Raw genomic sequence first — 16771 nt, 5'->3', positions numbered from 1 at the left:
AAAATTGTATTATGTGTAGATATATACATGTCAATGTACAACTTAAATTATGCATAGTATTTATCAAAACAAAAATCCTTATAAATTTAATCACAATGCACTTGTCCAAACATATTAAAGATTTTCATTGCGTTTATTTTTTAATCGTAGAACCACAGAATCCCAGGTTGGGAGGGACTTCAAGGATCACTTGTATCCTGATTGTATCAGGAAAATTTACTTGACTGCGAATGGTTCACATTCAGAACTCTGAACTCATTTTGCACATAATACTGTACGTAGAATGAAGGTGAAACTGTAGTGTGAAACATCTGTCTCTGTCTGTCTGAAGATTTCAAGTATTCACTGTTCTGCAGTGAGAGTGAGAAGAAAATGAATCGTTGGGAACTCCTTCCCAGCTTATTTTTGCTACAGCAAAACCTGTAAATATGCAGTACTGCTTCTGCATTACTGCTTGAATTGGGATAACTCCAGTGGCTCTTCCCTGCCCATCGTGCTCTCTGCTGCCCCTTGCCACAGAGATGAAAAAGCTGGTACACCGCCTTCCTTTTTCCCTCCTCCCTCTTCTTCCCCAGTTTCAACTCAGCAAACCCAACCTCTGGTACACATTGAGCTCTTTGTGGTGGGGCAGAGGCGGATGGAGGGGAGGGAGCAGCCCAGTATGCACTTGGGCAGGATTCCCACCAAGATCAACAAGATGTTTCCCTGCCCTGGGACTATGTGACAATGCCTACAGACACCACGCAGAAAGCAGTCTTATTTACAAATTGACAGTATATGAAAGCTGTCTGTATTAATGCAAATTAGTAGGAAATATCATCTTCAATATCCCATGCAAAGATGTATGTACAGAATTTCAATATATTCTCATTTCTGTGTGATTATATGCTCTTTCAGTCCAAAATGCTTTTAAATGCTGTTTCATATGTGATTTCAGAGTAATCAGCTTGTGCTACAACAAAAACCAAAAAACCAAAACACAAGCTCTTGCAAAGGGGGAGGAAGAGAGAGAGTGAAAATGATGTGTGGTGCATACAAAAAAGGAATGATATTAACAATTCGATGAATTCCTAGTTGGTGGACCAGACTGAGCCAGACGCATACATTAGCGGCTGTCTGCTGCTGATGTGAGCCTGCTCAATGCGGTGGAAATGAAGGATCACCTAGTCTCTGACACCAGCTTATTTGTACATTTTAATTTTAAAAAGGAAAATCACTGTTTTACATAAACATCTTAACCCCTGCGTGATTTTCTTTCTCTTTTCCTCCCTCATATTGTTTGCTAATTTACTGTCAATTTAAAGTGCTGTTTAGCTACAGCCCAACAAAACATCAGTCAAAAATCAGAGGGAAGTATTAGCTTCTCTTTTGTCTGTCATGTACAATTGGGTTATTATTATGATAATTGTCTACTTTAATTTTTAGTCTTCATGGGAGATGCAACAATTTTCCAGAGCTTCGCTTTTGAAGCATTTTAAGTTTCAAGAAGATGCCATTTAATTTTAAACGTGAGCCAACAAAAACTAATGCCTATAGCTCAGTCTGGGGTGATTTGATCAATTATTTTCATTAACCTGAAAGTCGTTAGCACCTTAATATAATGTTACATAGATGGGGCAGGCTTTCTTTTCAGACCATATACATACTAGGATCCATTAATACAGTGCTGTAGACTGTTACATGAGTCAGGGGAATTCCAATCCAAGTTAATTACTGTTGGAATTAGAGGAAAGAATATTTTACTCGAAGTTGTATAACAAGAGTCTACAATTATCACATTTCAGGGCATTGCTCTATTCATTTGATGAGAAATGTCAATGAATTTTAACAGAAGGTGTTATGTATTTCCATGGGTAATGAAAATCGGCACATTCATGATTAGCTAACACAACATTTTCAGTGTGTTAATATGCAATGCAGCTACATTTCTGTAGGCAGTAAATGTAGCCATCATTTTGATTTGCCCGTATGATGATTATGCTCAATTCCTGACCGGCTTCCTAATTTCACACTCAAAAGCAGTCATCTCCTCTTAGGATGTATCCTACAAAAGGCTATAGCCTACAAAAAAAAAAAAAAAAAAAAAAAAAAAAAAAAAAAAAAAGACCACAGACCAACTGCTGGGGTCTATAGCTAGCTGGGCAGTCATACAAATACATGCAATAGGAAAATAAATCTGGGATCCTATAAAAATACCAGTTAAAGCTGTATCCCTCAATTAAAAGTAAATTTATTTGGTTATGCTCATTTAAAGTATGTTTTATTTTGTACAAAAATATCCCTGAGGCATTCATCACCTTGTTAAAATTTTTCATGATTTGATGATTATGATAGGCATCTTCATGGTTTGTTGAATGCTGTGTCGTTCCATTCTTTTGCAGTGTTAATTATTCTTACCTGGGGAGTTATATTCTGACCAGAATCTAGCTATATTAATTTGTATGTAAAACTATGTTTTACTTGAAGTGCCTGAGTAGCAGCATGTGGATGGACTATGGAAGCTTTAGAGAGTAAGTGTAAGTAAGATTATTAAGATGAACACTGATAAAATTATTTCATCTTTATAAACGTCTCTAACCTATTAAGTAGGATTTAAAATTAATCATGGAATCATCCAGTCGATTAAAGACTGAAGTTTATCTGGTAGGCTTTCAGGATTGCAATCTTTATTCCTGTTCCTGCTTATTTAGGGGTTCGGGATTAGTTGTAATTGTACAATAAACTAGATACAGTAAAGATAGTTTGGACAATGTGAGTATCCTGTAGGGGAAAAGGCAGATAATATTCTGTGCTTTTTCTTCTTGTTAGCTGTTACAGCAGGGCTGTGATTCAATACAAGGAGGACATTCATTTATTTAAATGGTCAAGCAAATCAACAAGGTTGCGCTGAGTAGTTTAGGGATGGTAATTTTGGTTTTGGCTTTGGGTCGTTTTCTTCCACCACCACCCCCCCAACTTCTTTTCTTAGGTCTGTGCGTGTCATGCATGGGAAGGTATGAAGGAAAAACAGCTATTCAGCAGAGACACGTCCCACCCCTTTAATTAAGCTTTTCCTGGACTATGTGAAAACACTGGTAATGTGTAATTCCCATTTGTGGGTGTTTTTTTATATTATTTATTTTAAAAGATTCCCAAGTATTATATTAAGATACCTCGGTGATTAAATAAGTATGGAAATAGTTGCACTACTAAGTCACTGGATACTGAAAGGGTTGGATGGCATTGGCACAGAGCCAACTGGGAGATTTTTTTTTTTTTTTCATTTAATTCCTTTCACCTAGTAGGCTCCTTAAGCATTAGGCAGAACCCAGTATGTGGCTAAGTTATTGCTCTAGTGTTCATCACACAAAAAGCACAGTCTTAGCATTTGTAAATTTTCTTCAGGGAGGTTTCTAATCTGGACAGCATTTACGTTTGGGGATTACACCACAGTCTGTTCCCCACTACCTCCCCCTCTAACATGTAGCCCTTTCAACTTCTTCAAAGAAGTGGGAAAAAGTAGGTTCTTTTATTAATAGGAGAAAACAAACCGACTGCTGGACTTCCGTGGCAGGGCTCACATAATGCAGCAGGGTGGGAACTGTAACAAAGAATGCTTGAATGCACTAAACGTATAGTGAAACCCCATTTACATTCACTGATGGAGCTTAAAGTACAATAAGTGAGAAGTTTAAAGTAGAGATAAGCAGGAGCATGAAAAGACTTCTGTGAAGGTAGATACTTCTTGAAAAGTTTAGCACAGGATTTAATTTCAAACTCAAGTCTTTCCTAGCAGAATGCATTTCTTCATTTCTTCCCTTTGCTCAAAGCATCTCCATCAGATGAAGGTAAAGCAGATGAAGAGAGTACCCTCAATGCATAAAGTTAATTCTGTTTCTACGATAGATGCACTGATTTTCATACAAGCGAGACAGTTAGGAGTGAAAAAGTCTTCATGGTTCACTGTTCCTCTGCACTCTCTTGCCTCTGCAAACTTCCTTTGATGTGGAATACCTTTGTGTCTAGAAATAAGTTTGATTGTGAGATACTCCCATGATTTCTAGTTGTCTCCTTCTCAAGCTTATGTGTATGTGTTGGTATAGGTACACCAGAGAAATTGTCAAGTTAGTTTTCTTTGCTAAACATTACTCTGTGAAATAGTATCACAGTATTACTAGTGAGTAGCTGTCATCTCTCACCTTCTCTTCCACCACAGTAATAATTTCTTTGTTTCAGCCCCTTCCTCAGCCCTGTGTTAAGACCATTCAAGATGCCAGTTTTGTTCTCTTAAGAGTCTGAGCTAGCCTTGCTCCCACTTTTTCCATGTCTCTGTGGTGGTTCTTCATCCAGAACATGAAATACATATAAATTTGCCCTACCTGCAACTTTTTGCAGAATCTGCATCCCCTCCCTAGGGCCCATTAAGAGACCACTAGTTGTCAGAGGTTATATATTAGGGTGCTAGCTGGAGTTTTACAGATGAAACTCCTCTTGTTCATTTTCTTGGCATGATAGTCCTGATGACCGCACAGGTGGAACACAGGATCATTTGTGAAACATCAGATGTAATAACTGTGATTTGGGGAGAGTGAGGGACAGAATAACTTTCTGCTGCTCTCTTCAGCAAAGGCAGCTTCTGCCAGTGATGTGCAAGAAGTATTTGCTACTGGCATTTAGTTGGATTCACAGTTCCAGAAGTTTGAACCACTCCTTATCTTTGAGGAGCCTACTTCTCCTCAAGAAGGAGGGGGCAGGCAGGCAGGCAGCACTGCTCCGTGGACCCTCACCACAGGCTTATGGTGCCTTCAGTCCTGCAGGCAGCTGGCATAAACCTAATCCAGACACAGCATTGGCTGTACACAGCACCTTGCCCTCTGTATCTGTGCAGGGCCCCAGGGGTGCAGGCATCAGCTTTGAGCCTGCCTGGTGTGTGAAATGGCCGGTGCTGCCATTTTGTGGTGGCATATTCAGCTTTTTGCTGCAAGTGGAGAGAGTTCAGCTCTCTGTTGGGAAGATTTCTCACAAGTCTGAGGATATATAGTGCTTATAGCTGCTGCTCATGTGTTTATATACACACTCTGAAATACTCAGGGAGCTAGATTTACTGTGAGATTTTTAAATAAACTTAGGAGACCGTGCTTTTCTGATGTTTACTGTATCAGCATATTATTTTGGATACTAATCCTCAAACTTCTGCCCTTTTCTGAAATAGATCTGTATGATCAAAATATTGATGTTGTAAGAGTCATTGGGGTGCACAGTTCTAAAACAGTGACTGCATGTTTAAAAGTGAACCAGGTTACCAATGCAATGTTGGAAACCTCTCCAGGCTGACTCAGAGGGTTGGATTTCTTGAGAGTGTTGTCAGTATCTGAGTATTGAGCTTTGGTAGGCCTTTATGAGTTATATTTCAGACCACAGTTTGGCTTTCTGAAATTTGGTAATCACTCCCTAAATGTTAGTGGGAAATCAAAATTACTACACACAAAAAAATAACACTTTTAAAAACCTTTCCAATATTTCCAAACTGCCACTTATGTGCTCTTCTGTCCTACATCGATGGCTAAAGATTTAAGGTCATGATTGCAAACAATTCCCTTGAGCTATTTTTCAGTGAGAAACATTATTTTCCTTCCCTGACACTTGCCCTGTGTTGTCTAGGCAGACCATGGGCTCTAATGCATTGAGGACCACCACTCCCTAACTGGGACCCTGGTGACCTGCGCTGTGGGACTTGGACTTCACTTAGAGCTCTGAGACCACAGTGTAATGCAAATATTAGCAAAGCATTCAGTGGCAAGTAGGAGGTCATGCTTTACTGTGGTAGCGTGCGGTGACATCCCAATATTCATCTAGTTACCATTCAGACTCTTCAACTTCGTTTTGGCATCCACATTTACTTTTTGAATGGGCCTAATGACCTTCTGGAATAGCTTGTAAGAAAAAACATGTTAAGGAGTATCTCTCAAGAAAATCACAGGGCTTAGCATTATTCTATAAAACAATCTTACGTGTGTCTCACTTCTGTATGATTTTACTATGGTCAAAGGTCCTTCAGCAGGCACCCAGCAGATAATGAAGTGACAGCAGACCATAGCATCTGTCGTAATCTTCTCAGGTGACTTGGAGACTTTCCTGCCCTGTGGTAAAACCTGTGGTTGAATGCCATCCTATCCCCTCTCTGCTTCTAGGTACCTCATGCAGTTCACTCAAACAAGAAATACAGTACCACATAGGGCTTGCACCTCATGTGTACCAGGCAAGGAAGGTAGCCAGATATTTCCTCCTGCTTTTCTTCTCTGTTTTCCTCCCCCTTGCCTCCTCCTTTGCCCTCCTCCCATACATAGCAGAAATGTCACGTCTGCTGCCAAGGCAAACTTGATCATCTAATCTGACTTCCGCCATAAAACATGCCAAAGCATTCACCAAGCAACTCCCACATCAACACTAACAATTTCTGTTTGGTTAATGTGTGTATTTAGGGCTTGGGATGGCAGGGAATTCATAGTAACCTCAGGAACAGTGTCCCAGTAGTCTATTACATCACTATTAAAAAAAATAGGCTCTGTTTCTAATTGAAATTTGTTTAGCATCAGCTTCCAAATGCTGAAACTTTCCCTGGCAATTTAAATGGTAACTTGCTTTCCTTTCTTACCATTTTTGTTGAAAAACTTCACTGTCTCACTGTAAGTTAGGTTTTTGGGAAGATCAGATCATGTTGCTAGCTCACATTTGAACTCATTTTCAGTATCCTCTAAAAATATCAATAACAGAACAAGTAATCTGATTTCAGAAGTTATATTATTAGTTCTGCTAATAATTCCTATTTCTTTTTGTTTGACTTATACATCTCGTTTATTCTCTTCTTCAGTCCACTATATGGAGACCACAAATACAGCTGAAGGAAGAAGGAGAGAAATAGATTTGAAAAAAGTCTTGTCTGAATTAGTTAAAGGTGCCTAATTTCAGCTAAAATTATCAGGACCTTAGCACTCAAACTGCTAAGTACTTCTGTTGCCTTTATTCAAGCACAACTTTATATCAATGGGAGAAATAACAGAATTAACTGTCAGTGTTTGGTTAAATATTAGCTTGGTAATTTTTAACATACATTTATCTATGTATTGAATAAATTCTTTTCAATTTCAGAAAGAAATGTCAGCATCTGTGTTATTCTTATTATTTGAAAATTTACTTCATCATTTTCTGTGCTTCTAGTATACTCGAGTTTCAGAAATAGATCCTACAGATGGATTAAAGCATACCTATGTGTTGAAACCAGAAAATCAGTCTCACATTTTACAGGTATTCATCCAAGCAGCTAGGATATAGCTAGCTAAAGGATTATTTTTAATGTTTTTCCCCACAGTAGTGTAACCTACTCCGTTCACAAGAGTTATTTGTCTGATCTCAGTAAATCTTCCAGCCTATATGTTTCATCATTTTTCTATCAAGGGTTTGGGGAGGAGGGGTGTGGGAAGACTGATCTTAGATAAGCAATGCAAGTGGTTTGAGAAAGGAGATGGCTGGCATCTTGTAGCATTTCCAGACACAGCAGTACAGTTCCAGACAGTCACCTGAGTATTATCACTTTGTCTCAACTATAATTCACTGTCTGGTAATGGCCAATGCTGACACCTTGACATTTTCAAGAAGAGTAAAAGACCTGATTTGAATGGAAATCAATTTCATTTCACAAATCTTGGGATACTGCTCCCAACCTGGTCTTGTTCTTTTTTGTGCCTTATGCAGATTTTTGCTGATCTTGTCAAAAGATTTATTGTGTTATACAATTACTTTTATTTTCTACCCAAACTTTAAAATTACAGCAAAAGCATCATGGGATATGGATCCTTGTAGACATAGGAAAGAAACTCCCTTTTCTGACAGCCCATTGAAGATGATGGGCACAGCTCCTTTGGCCAATGGTGCAAATTTAACTTTTTCACCACATCCACAGGCAGTAGCTAGTATGCAGTGGAAGGAAGGAAAAGCACAGCTCAGAGCATGTGATCTCACATCCCTGCTCCCCGGGACAGTAATGCCTTTGGGGTCCTCCAAAGGGATGCTAAGTGCTGGTAGACCAGGACTTCCAATTGTGCGATAAATTTTTGTGCTTGTAACTGTCTCTCTCCACCCAAAATGCTCCAGAATTTCTAAAAATCTACTCTTTATTTTTTATAATTTAATACAGATATAGAAACCCTATGTGAAGGAAGTGAAAGTTGTTTGGGTTTTTCTTCAAATGTGAGCTTCTTTCTCTGTTTGTTTTTCTTTTTTCTGATTTGTAAGAACACACCGTAAAGACAAGATATTCCCCAGTCAAGGAGGGAGGGGAATGTGTTTAGTGATTGTAGCGCTCACGACACTGTTACAAGTGTAAGTAAATAAAATCTAAAGCTTGTTTTGCTCCAACTGTCTGATGCTTTCCTCCTTTTGGAGGAAGGCAGACTGTGGGATCAGCTCCTTTGTGTCACACAAGAGGTTGTGCACATAGCCATTGTCCCAGCTGTGGGCTTTGAGGTGGAGTCAGACCTTCAAGTGAGTGAAGGTCCCAAGCAGACCCAGATATATTCTTTGTAGTTTTTGTATCATGAGCTACCACACTATGCACAATTAAAGTTTTCTTACTTGGTGAAACAAAACAATCTGGAGGACACCTTGGTTAAAAAAGGGAAGAGGGCACCAGGGCCGGGGGGTCAGACACATCACGTGGTGCACTGCATGCACCAATGCATGAGAACCTAAGCCAAATGAGTAAGCTGTGCCTAAATTTACCAACAGATACATTCCTGTGTTAAGCTAAAAATGAAAAAATGGCCTTAGTGCACAGAGGATTAAAAATGTCTGATGGTCATTTCATGTTTAAGCTCCTTAAGTGTGAAACACATTGTGGTGTCTATAGCAACAGGTGTGAAATCAAAGGTAAGGATTTTTCTCTCTTTCTGTCTCTCTAGCCTGCTGCACAATACTTCTGAAAAACCTGTAAGAACCTCATTAAAACCATGCATGTATAACACAGCCCTAGTGCATCAAATGACTTTCAAAGGCCACAGCTACACACTGTCTAGACACTGTCAATTGGCTTTATCACAGCTCACCTTAAGAAGCAGGGAAAGACAGGGTGCTGGTGTGCATGGGGAAAAAAAGTGCTAACAATCTAGCAAATTGCTTGCATCTAGCCCAGCATCTTTTCTCTCTGACAATAGACACTAGCTAGGGAACAGGATAAGATCAGGACAAGTACAGCGATACCTCTCTGTTGTGTTTTCCTATCTCCCACAGGCTGTAACACAGTGACTTATAAATGGTGCCAACCTGTTTAAGCACCCTTGGTATGATCTCTTTCCTTTCTTCTGTGCATTTGTTTAATTATTTCTGCTTTAATTGTATGATGCCTTTTGGTATCATAACAAAGTCATCTTTTCTAGATTACAAATATCTCCATGTTCTGTAGATTCACTTATAACTGAGGATAACTGAGAAACATTTCTTCTGTAAGTTGTTTTCATTGACTTCCAAGGCACAACACCTCTATTTAACCTGCATCGTTATTCTCATTGAATTTTTTTGCTCAAATTATTTTCTTGACAGGCAGACAGATTTTACCTGGGCCCTAATTTTTTTTTTTTTTTTTTTTTTTGCTGATACCTGTAGCTTATTGGCAAGCTTTTCCATCCACATACTGTTCTGTACAATAAAGAGATTTTAAGGTAGATTAGATCAGAACTGTGCTATTTGGTACTGTCATGTTCTCATGACTGTAATTATCAGTGCAAATCATGCTCTGCATGAGGCCTCCTGCACCCTTGTAGTTTCCATAAAGAAATCCTTTGGCCTTGTTAAATTCAATGGGCGCTTTTGTCATTGGCTTCATCTCCTAAGGTGTCATACTCAAACTTAAGTGTTTGAAGAGTGGGCACCATCCTTAGAAAACATCTAAAATATTTCTACTCGCCAAAAGCTCCATACTATGATCTTGATCATTTCATTCTTAACATAACCCCAAGTCACACATGAGTAACAGTGCAATGCAATATAACGTACCAAGTCATGGGTTTCGAGAGCAAGATGAAAAGTTTACATTCAAGACTGAATCAAAGTAGAATACCAAGTCCAAGAAAGGTTTTTAAATCGTCTATATTAACAGACTGAAAGGTTCTGTTTAGATTTAAGCAAAGAAATATAATATTTAGCTGGTTTGCTCAGGATCTAGAATCCTCAACAAAAATAGAAACACATCAAGTGGCCTCATTGTGTATTGCTTAACATGATGCAAAACTTTCCTGACATATTTTTAATGGAACATGAGTTTAAATATTAACTGTTTAGTTTAAACAGAGATTTTAGCTTTTAATGTAGCAGCTTTCTTGGATGAATCATATGGGGTCTATGTGAGCATAACAACTTTTAGTTTGATTTTACTAAAGATTCTATCTGAACTAAGTCACAGTCCCTATTTTTAGGTTCTTATTTCATAACCAAAATATAACATCTATTAAAAAGTTCTGATTGTAGGAGAATTAGATCAAGTAAAGGTATTCTGTTGTATAATGACAATTTATTAGGACATACTACAACATAGTTGATGAGGCCAATCAAACTGGATTCATACTGTTACTTGGTATTTATTTCAGACCTGACTGCGTAGTAAGAACCTTTGAATTTTGTGTTAGTTGTTCAGCACAGTGACGAATCTATGTAAGAAAATAAGTAAAAAAATCTACATAAATTCACCCAGTGTGACTAGGACAAAGTACAGACTCAAGCTAGTGTCTGACCATTTTTGACCACTGCTACTGCTGTAATAGTCAGATTTCTTATTTTTGCTTTCTTATTTATTTTCTTAATGTCAATGTTAAAAGATAGACTCTTTCATCAATATCTACCTTTGTTTCTGCAACAGTGAAATGGTGCTCTCATTTTTCACTAATTTTTCTTTTCCTATTGTTTCCTACAAACGTCAGATCAACTGAGGCACATTTGGATGTCAGCTGTGTAAACACGTACTTTGTCAGTATTCTAGTTTGCCCTTTTCCTAGCTGCAACAAGCACTTTAAAATGCACAGTCTAAGGATTTGCTAGTGATAAATGTACCTCTAACAGCACAGGTGAGGATGGTTGCTCCTTTCCTGAAAAATCTCCAGTCCTTATGGTGGCCCTGCCAGAAGCACAGCGAGCAGAGGCAGCTCTTTTTGCAGTACTCCAGACCCACACTGGGAGTCTCCTTGGCTTCAGCCCCTGTATGAGCCTCTCTGTCCCCAACAGCCCCATGTGATTGAGAGGGAAAGGTGTAGTCCACTATTTGGGGGACTTCTGTGTGTGCAGGCTCAGATGGGACACATACACATTTGAGTACCAAAGTCAAGATCTTGTTCCTCATCCCATGTTTAAAGACATTTTTTGGTTTGCTTTTTTAAACGGAAGCAGAATTTCTTTTCCTTGTGCCTCTGAATCTGCTTGGAGAACATTATTTATAGTAAAGATTCAGAGGCATTGTTAGAAAATTTCTTTCAAAAATGAGTTGTTACTTTGCTGAGTTGGATCCTTGAAAGCTGAAAACTAGTGCATTAAAGACAATTTCCAGCAGTTACAGAAGACATTTTCCTAAAAATCCGTTACACGGTTTGAGGAGACTCAGCACATTCTCTGATTGAAAACCAAGTTACTTGCTAACATTTCAGAAATACGGAGCTCAATGAAATAAAAGCATAAGGTCATTTCTATTTTTCGTGATGAAAATAAGGCTAAATTCATGACCAGTATAATCAGGTTCAGGCCCATTGACTTTCGCAGACGTCGCTTATGCCAAGCGTCAGGCTGGCTCATTGAAAATAATACTGCAGTCCCCCTTTGATCTGTGTTACCAGAAACAGAACCTATGCATATATAGAAAGGTCATGTTCAAATTCTCTATAGATTCCAGACACCTCTTACCACCTCAGCTGACCTACTCAGTGGAGTGGGTACTAGTGGTAAGTATTTATAGCACCAGGATGGTAATCTCAAACAATTTGAAGATGTGGAGATCTACTAAGTATGTTTCCTGTGGAGGTCTCTGGATTTTCAATTGTTTTATTGGTTTGGTGGTTTTTTTACTTCTTTCTTTTCTTTTCTTTTCTTTTCTTTTCTTTTCTTTTCTTTTCTTTTCTTTTCTTTTCTTTTCTTTTCTTTTCTTTTCTTTTCTTTTCTTTTCTTTTCTTTTCTTTTCTTTTCTTTTCTTTTCTTTTCTTTTCTTTTCTTTTCTTTTCTTTTCTTTTCTTTTCTTTTCTTTTCTTTTCTTTTCTTTTCTTTTCTTTTCTTTTCTTTTCTTTTCTTTTTTTTCTTTTCTTTTCTTTTCTTTTCTTTTCTTTTCTTTTCTTTTCTTTTCTTTTCTTTTCTTTTCTTTTCTTTTCTTTTCTTTTCTTTTCTTTTCTTTTCTTTTCTTTTTTTCTTTTCTTTTCTTTTCTTTTCTTTCTTTTCTTTTCTTTTCTTTTCTTTTCTTTTCTTTTCTTTTCTTTTCTTTTCTTTTCTTTTCTTTTCTTTTCTTTTCTTTTCTTTTCTTTTCTCTTCTTTTCTTTTCTTTTCTTTTCTTTTTTTCTTTTCTTTTTTCTTTTCTTCTTTTCTTTTCCTTTCTTTTCTTTTCTTTTCTTTTCTTTTCTTTTCTTTTCTTTTCTTTTCTTTTCTTTTCTTTTCTTTTCTTTTCTTTTCTTTTCTTTTCTTTTCTTTTCTTTTCTTTTCTGCTTCTCTTCTCTTCTCTTCTCTTCTCTTCTCTCTTCTCTTTTCAGCTAGAATACCAATAACATACAACTGAATGAATTTTCCATTTTTTCATTACTTATACAGCATTGTTCACTAGTGACTGATACATAACCCACTTCAGAAGACACCATACCTAAATGAGTATTTGTTATTCAGACAGTGTTATTACTAGAATGAGAGATTTTCTGAAAAAGAACTGCCAAATCTGAAATTCACTTACCCAGTCAGAGGAAGAAAAACCTGTGCAGGGTAAAAATATGAGAATGATAATACTTCCTAATCACACTCTCAGGTTGGAAATGATTTTGCTATCCTAGCCCCCTGGAATACTATTTGGTGGGGGTTTTTTTGTTTGTTTGTTTTTTAAGTCTCTCAAAAAATCAGTATTAGCAAGAACATTTTGTGTCTGAATAGCACACCTATGTGAGAGTCTGAAACCATGCAGTTTCTAGCATCTGGGGGTGAAGTCTTGCTGTTAAGCAAGCTGCTCTGGATAGCATGGCAGCAAGCTGGAGACACCTATACAGCAGTGCCAAACAAAATAAGTGGTTTATTTGGTTTGATTGTATTTTCTAATCATGCTGTTCCATTTTAAATCTCTGTCTTTAACATGCCAACACATAAACAGATAAATGGACTTTAATGAAATCACTGCTGATCTTTTTGACATCAAGTCTACATCTCTGACCAAAACAATCAGACATTGGCTTTGTGGTCCTCACAACAGTAAGCAATGAGTGCACATACATATATATGTACTACAACTTTTTGAATTTGTATTTCCAAACATGCATTTTAATTTGTGTTTTGTATGTGCTTGTGTCTAATTTTCTGTGAACTTTGTCATGGAGGCACCAAGAAGCCTGGCAGAGCAGGAAGGTGACACAGCCAAGCTGCCAGTGTGTGCATCTGTGCCTGGCCAGATCACCAAACCATCCAGGGATAGAGTCCTTGGTTTTGCTGCTGCGGTGTTCAGCTGGGAAAAGTCCCCAGATCCAACTCTGGCAGTACTTGAGAGCACTGTGCTAGGCACCCAATTGGACCGTGCTATGAGGACAGGGGTACCTCATCCCATGACTCCATGGGTCCATTGTGGTCCCCTCTGGGCTGTTGCATGTCCAAGCTCAGGACATTTGTCTGAGAGCTTTAAACTCATGTCACCCATAACTTCACATAGTTTAGACATTAAGGAATCCAAAGTGAGATCTTTAGTGCTTCCTTCTGCTAAACCTTTCCCTTGTGTGTAATGACTTGTGGGTGGCAGAAGAGGGAGGAGGGGAAGGTGAGAGGGAAAACCAAGGGTGTCCTTGGCAGGCAGTGATTTTGGACTAGCAGGAAGCAGGCGCCTCTGCTCTCCAGCCCCCGCATACTTCTCAGTCCGTGTCTGTTGAGAGGCAAAAGAAGCCGATATTGTTCCCTCTAAAATTAATTCCCAGTTAGCCAGTTACTCCTGGTTTTTAGCTTAGAGCACACTGTAATTGCATTTTTCATTTCAGTAATTATAGAGGATATTAAAGTGGATAGACAGTTGTAGCAATCTGGCTCTTTAGACATACCCACTTGTCCAAGATCAAATGGCTACAGCATATTTAGGGTTACAGTCTCCTTCTTTTCCTTCTTGTTCTCTACTGCAGTGGATTTTTTTTTTTCAGCGTTACCATGGCAACGCTATATCTGGCTGCCAGCTCTGTCGTAAGTTATTGAACTGAGACTGGCTTTTGGTTTAGCAGATAATTAGGTTCTGTCTCACAGGTTCATTTTCCTGTGACTGGGACGTGAATATGACCTACAGCTGGCCTCAATTTCAGTGTCACAGACAAAACTTTAACCCTTCCCAGTCCCTCACCACTACTGTACCCACTGCCATGCTTGGCAGCGATTGCCAACACTTTCCTGGGAGTGTTGGCCACGGCACAGCCTGGTGAGTCCCCGGGGCTGGTTGCCCAGGCTGTGCTAATCCCCAGCGAGGAAGGAGATAGCCCAGCTTGCACTGACACGCTGGGCTGGCAGGGGAAAATCTATCTCTAGAACCAGATGAATATTGATTGTCTGCTATGTAGATTTGTCGGAAAGGTAAGTTCACTGCTTGGTTAGTGACCCTTTAAATAATAGAAACGCAGCGGGCGGTGGCAGACATTTTTTGCTTGACAAAGGAATATGAAATATTTACAAGATGTCTGTTTTAATGCACAGGACCCCACCTTCGCCTGGTACCTGCAGAGAGGGAGTGAAGCTGCGAGGAGCTGCAGTGTCGTTTCCACTCGAAACTCCTGGATTTTCCTTTTCTCCTTTGGGAGAAGCGGGGTTCCAGCCAGGTTCCACCTGCCACAGGAGCCCATCAGCCCACAGCACACAGGCCCTGGGGTGGGTGCAGGCAGCAGAACAAACCCTCAAATAAGGCCTCAGAAGAAGGAGGATCCGCCATTTTCTTTCACACAGTTCTCAAATCTCCTCTTTTCCAGTGTTCATACGCGATATAACATGATCTTACAGTTTTAGCCATTCCAAGCAAGGGCATAAACACCTCTTCTGTCTCGGGGAAAACCTGTAGAAAAATGTATCAATCCAAGTGGAATTCCAAAAGATTTCACCAGCAGATAATTCCTTACTTGGTCTATGGGGTGAGACAGGTTTTTCCTACCCTGAATAGTGCAAGAGATATTTCTCTTCCACCAAAGCCAGCTGACAACAGAGGGTTTTCCAGAGAAGCACAAGACCATCGGTGTAGGATTCATGTATCTGTTTCTCTGGGGCTACAGCTTTTCTCTGACTATCTGGCAACCCACACCACAATGAGACCAGGGCTTGCCCCATCTGTGTTTCCTATTGATGCTCTTCTTTTTAGGGAATATCAGAATAAAACAAAACTTTAAAAAAAAAGAATAAAATAAAATAAAAATTAAAAAGAGGCTAGCTGAAAAATTTTATGGATTTCCACCATTATCCACCACAGGGCTCTCTCATTCAGGATATTCTCTGTGCATGCTACAGATGTGCAGATGCCATCCGGGTGGACACTTTTCCTCAGTTTCCCTTCCCCCTCTCCACCAAATTATTTGTGGTGATGTCTCTTGATTGGAAAGTCAAAGTGTTCAGATGGGTCATCTGTCTTGCCTCTATGGAACGTGTCCTTCTGAGCTAATCTCCCTGCCTGTGTTTGTTGATAAAAAACAGTATGTTTAAAACCTGCCTGTTATACAGAACAAAGCAAATAACATTTCATAGACCACAGACAGTGACTTTCCACCCAAGATAATGCCGAAAGCTGCAAATTTAGCATATATGTATAACTGAAATGATAAAAAAAGGTCCTCAGGATATTTTATGATTAACATATCATACCCCATATGTGGGTTAGACATCCTTGAAATGATAGTGTAAAAGTTTTGCTGAAGGGTTAAATTCAGAGTGGGAGTGGGCCAGAGGGTAAGGTCCCCCTTGAATTACAGCAGAGAGATGCTCTGTTTGGCTGATACATTATCCAACTGCTGGGTGTTAATGAACACTGCCACGGCTGGGACCCTGCAGCTCTGAACTGGTAAGCAGGTTGATACTACCTCAGCAGCATTTTACAAAATATTAGTGATGTGATAGTTTTGAAAAAGAAAAGCAAACTTATCACCAAGCCATTGTGAGGGATCATTTTCTATTATAAATATAATAATTCAAAATTTATTTCTATCTGTAAGGAATTTTTGTGATTTTTTTTTAGTTTTATTTTCCTTTTTTTTTTTTTTTTTTTTTTTTTTCCCCTTATTTTATAGCTAATAAACAGACTAAATAGTTTCATAGTTTCAGTTTTTGTTTGGAGTTGGTTTCAGTGTCTGGCCCTCATATCCTGGTATAGTCCCGAAATATTTCATCTGTGATCACAGTTTAAAGCCAAATGAAACACTGTTTTAATTGGAACCATTAGAGAAATCAAGCAAACATTGCCAGTGGTGATAAGTTTTATAAAATACAGATAAGAAATCTGAATGGTTGACCTAGAGCAACCTGAACTTGTCCCCAGAACATTGGCAAATGAAGGTGTGCAAACCAACTCACAAGA

At 38.7% G+C, this 16771-nt stretch overlaps 1 protein-coding gene across 3 annotated transcripts in view; it reads left to right on the top strand.

Annotated features, from left to right (window-relative positions):
* Positions 1-16445, top strand: part of LOC139801345 (uncharacterized) — a 250803-nt gene extending 234358 nt beyond the window's left edge. For all 3 annotated transcript variants that reach the window (XM_071755443.1, XM_071755423.1, XM_071755406.1), the window contains one exon: positions 14914-16445. The gene's annotated coding sequence lies outside the window, so the exon portion shown is untranslated. The remainder of the gene's footprint in view (positions 1-14913) is intronic.
* The last annotated feature ends 326 nt before the right edge of the window (positions 16446-16771 follow it).

Source organism: Heliangelus exortis, chromosome 1, assembly GCF_036169615.1.
Source record: "Heliangelus exortis chromosome 1, bHelExo1.hap1, whole genome shotgun sequence".
NCBI lineage: Eukaryota > Metazoa > Chordata > Aves > Apodiformes > Trochilidae > Heliangelus > Heliangelus exortis.
The sequence above is the reverse complement of the archived record's forward strand: the minus strand, read 5'-3'. Positions and strand labels throughout refer to the sequence as shown.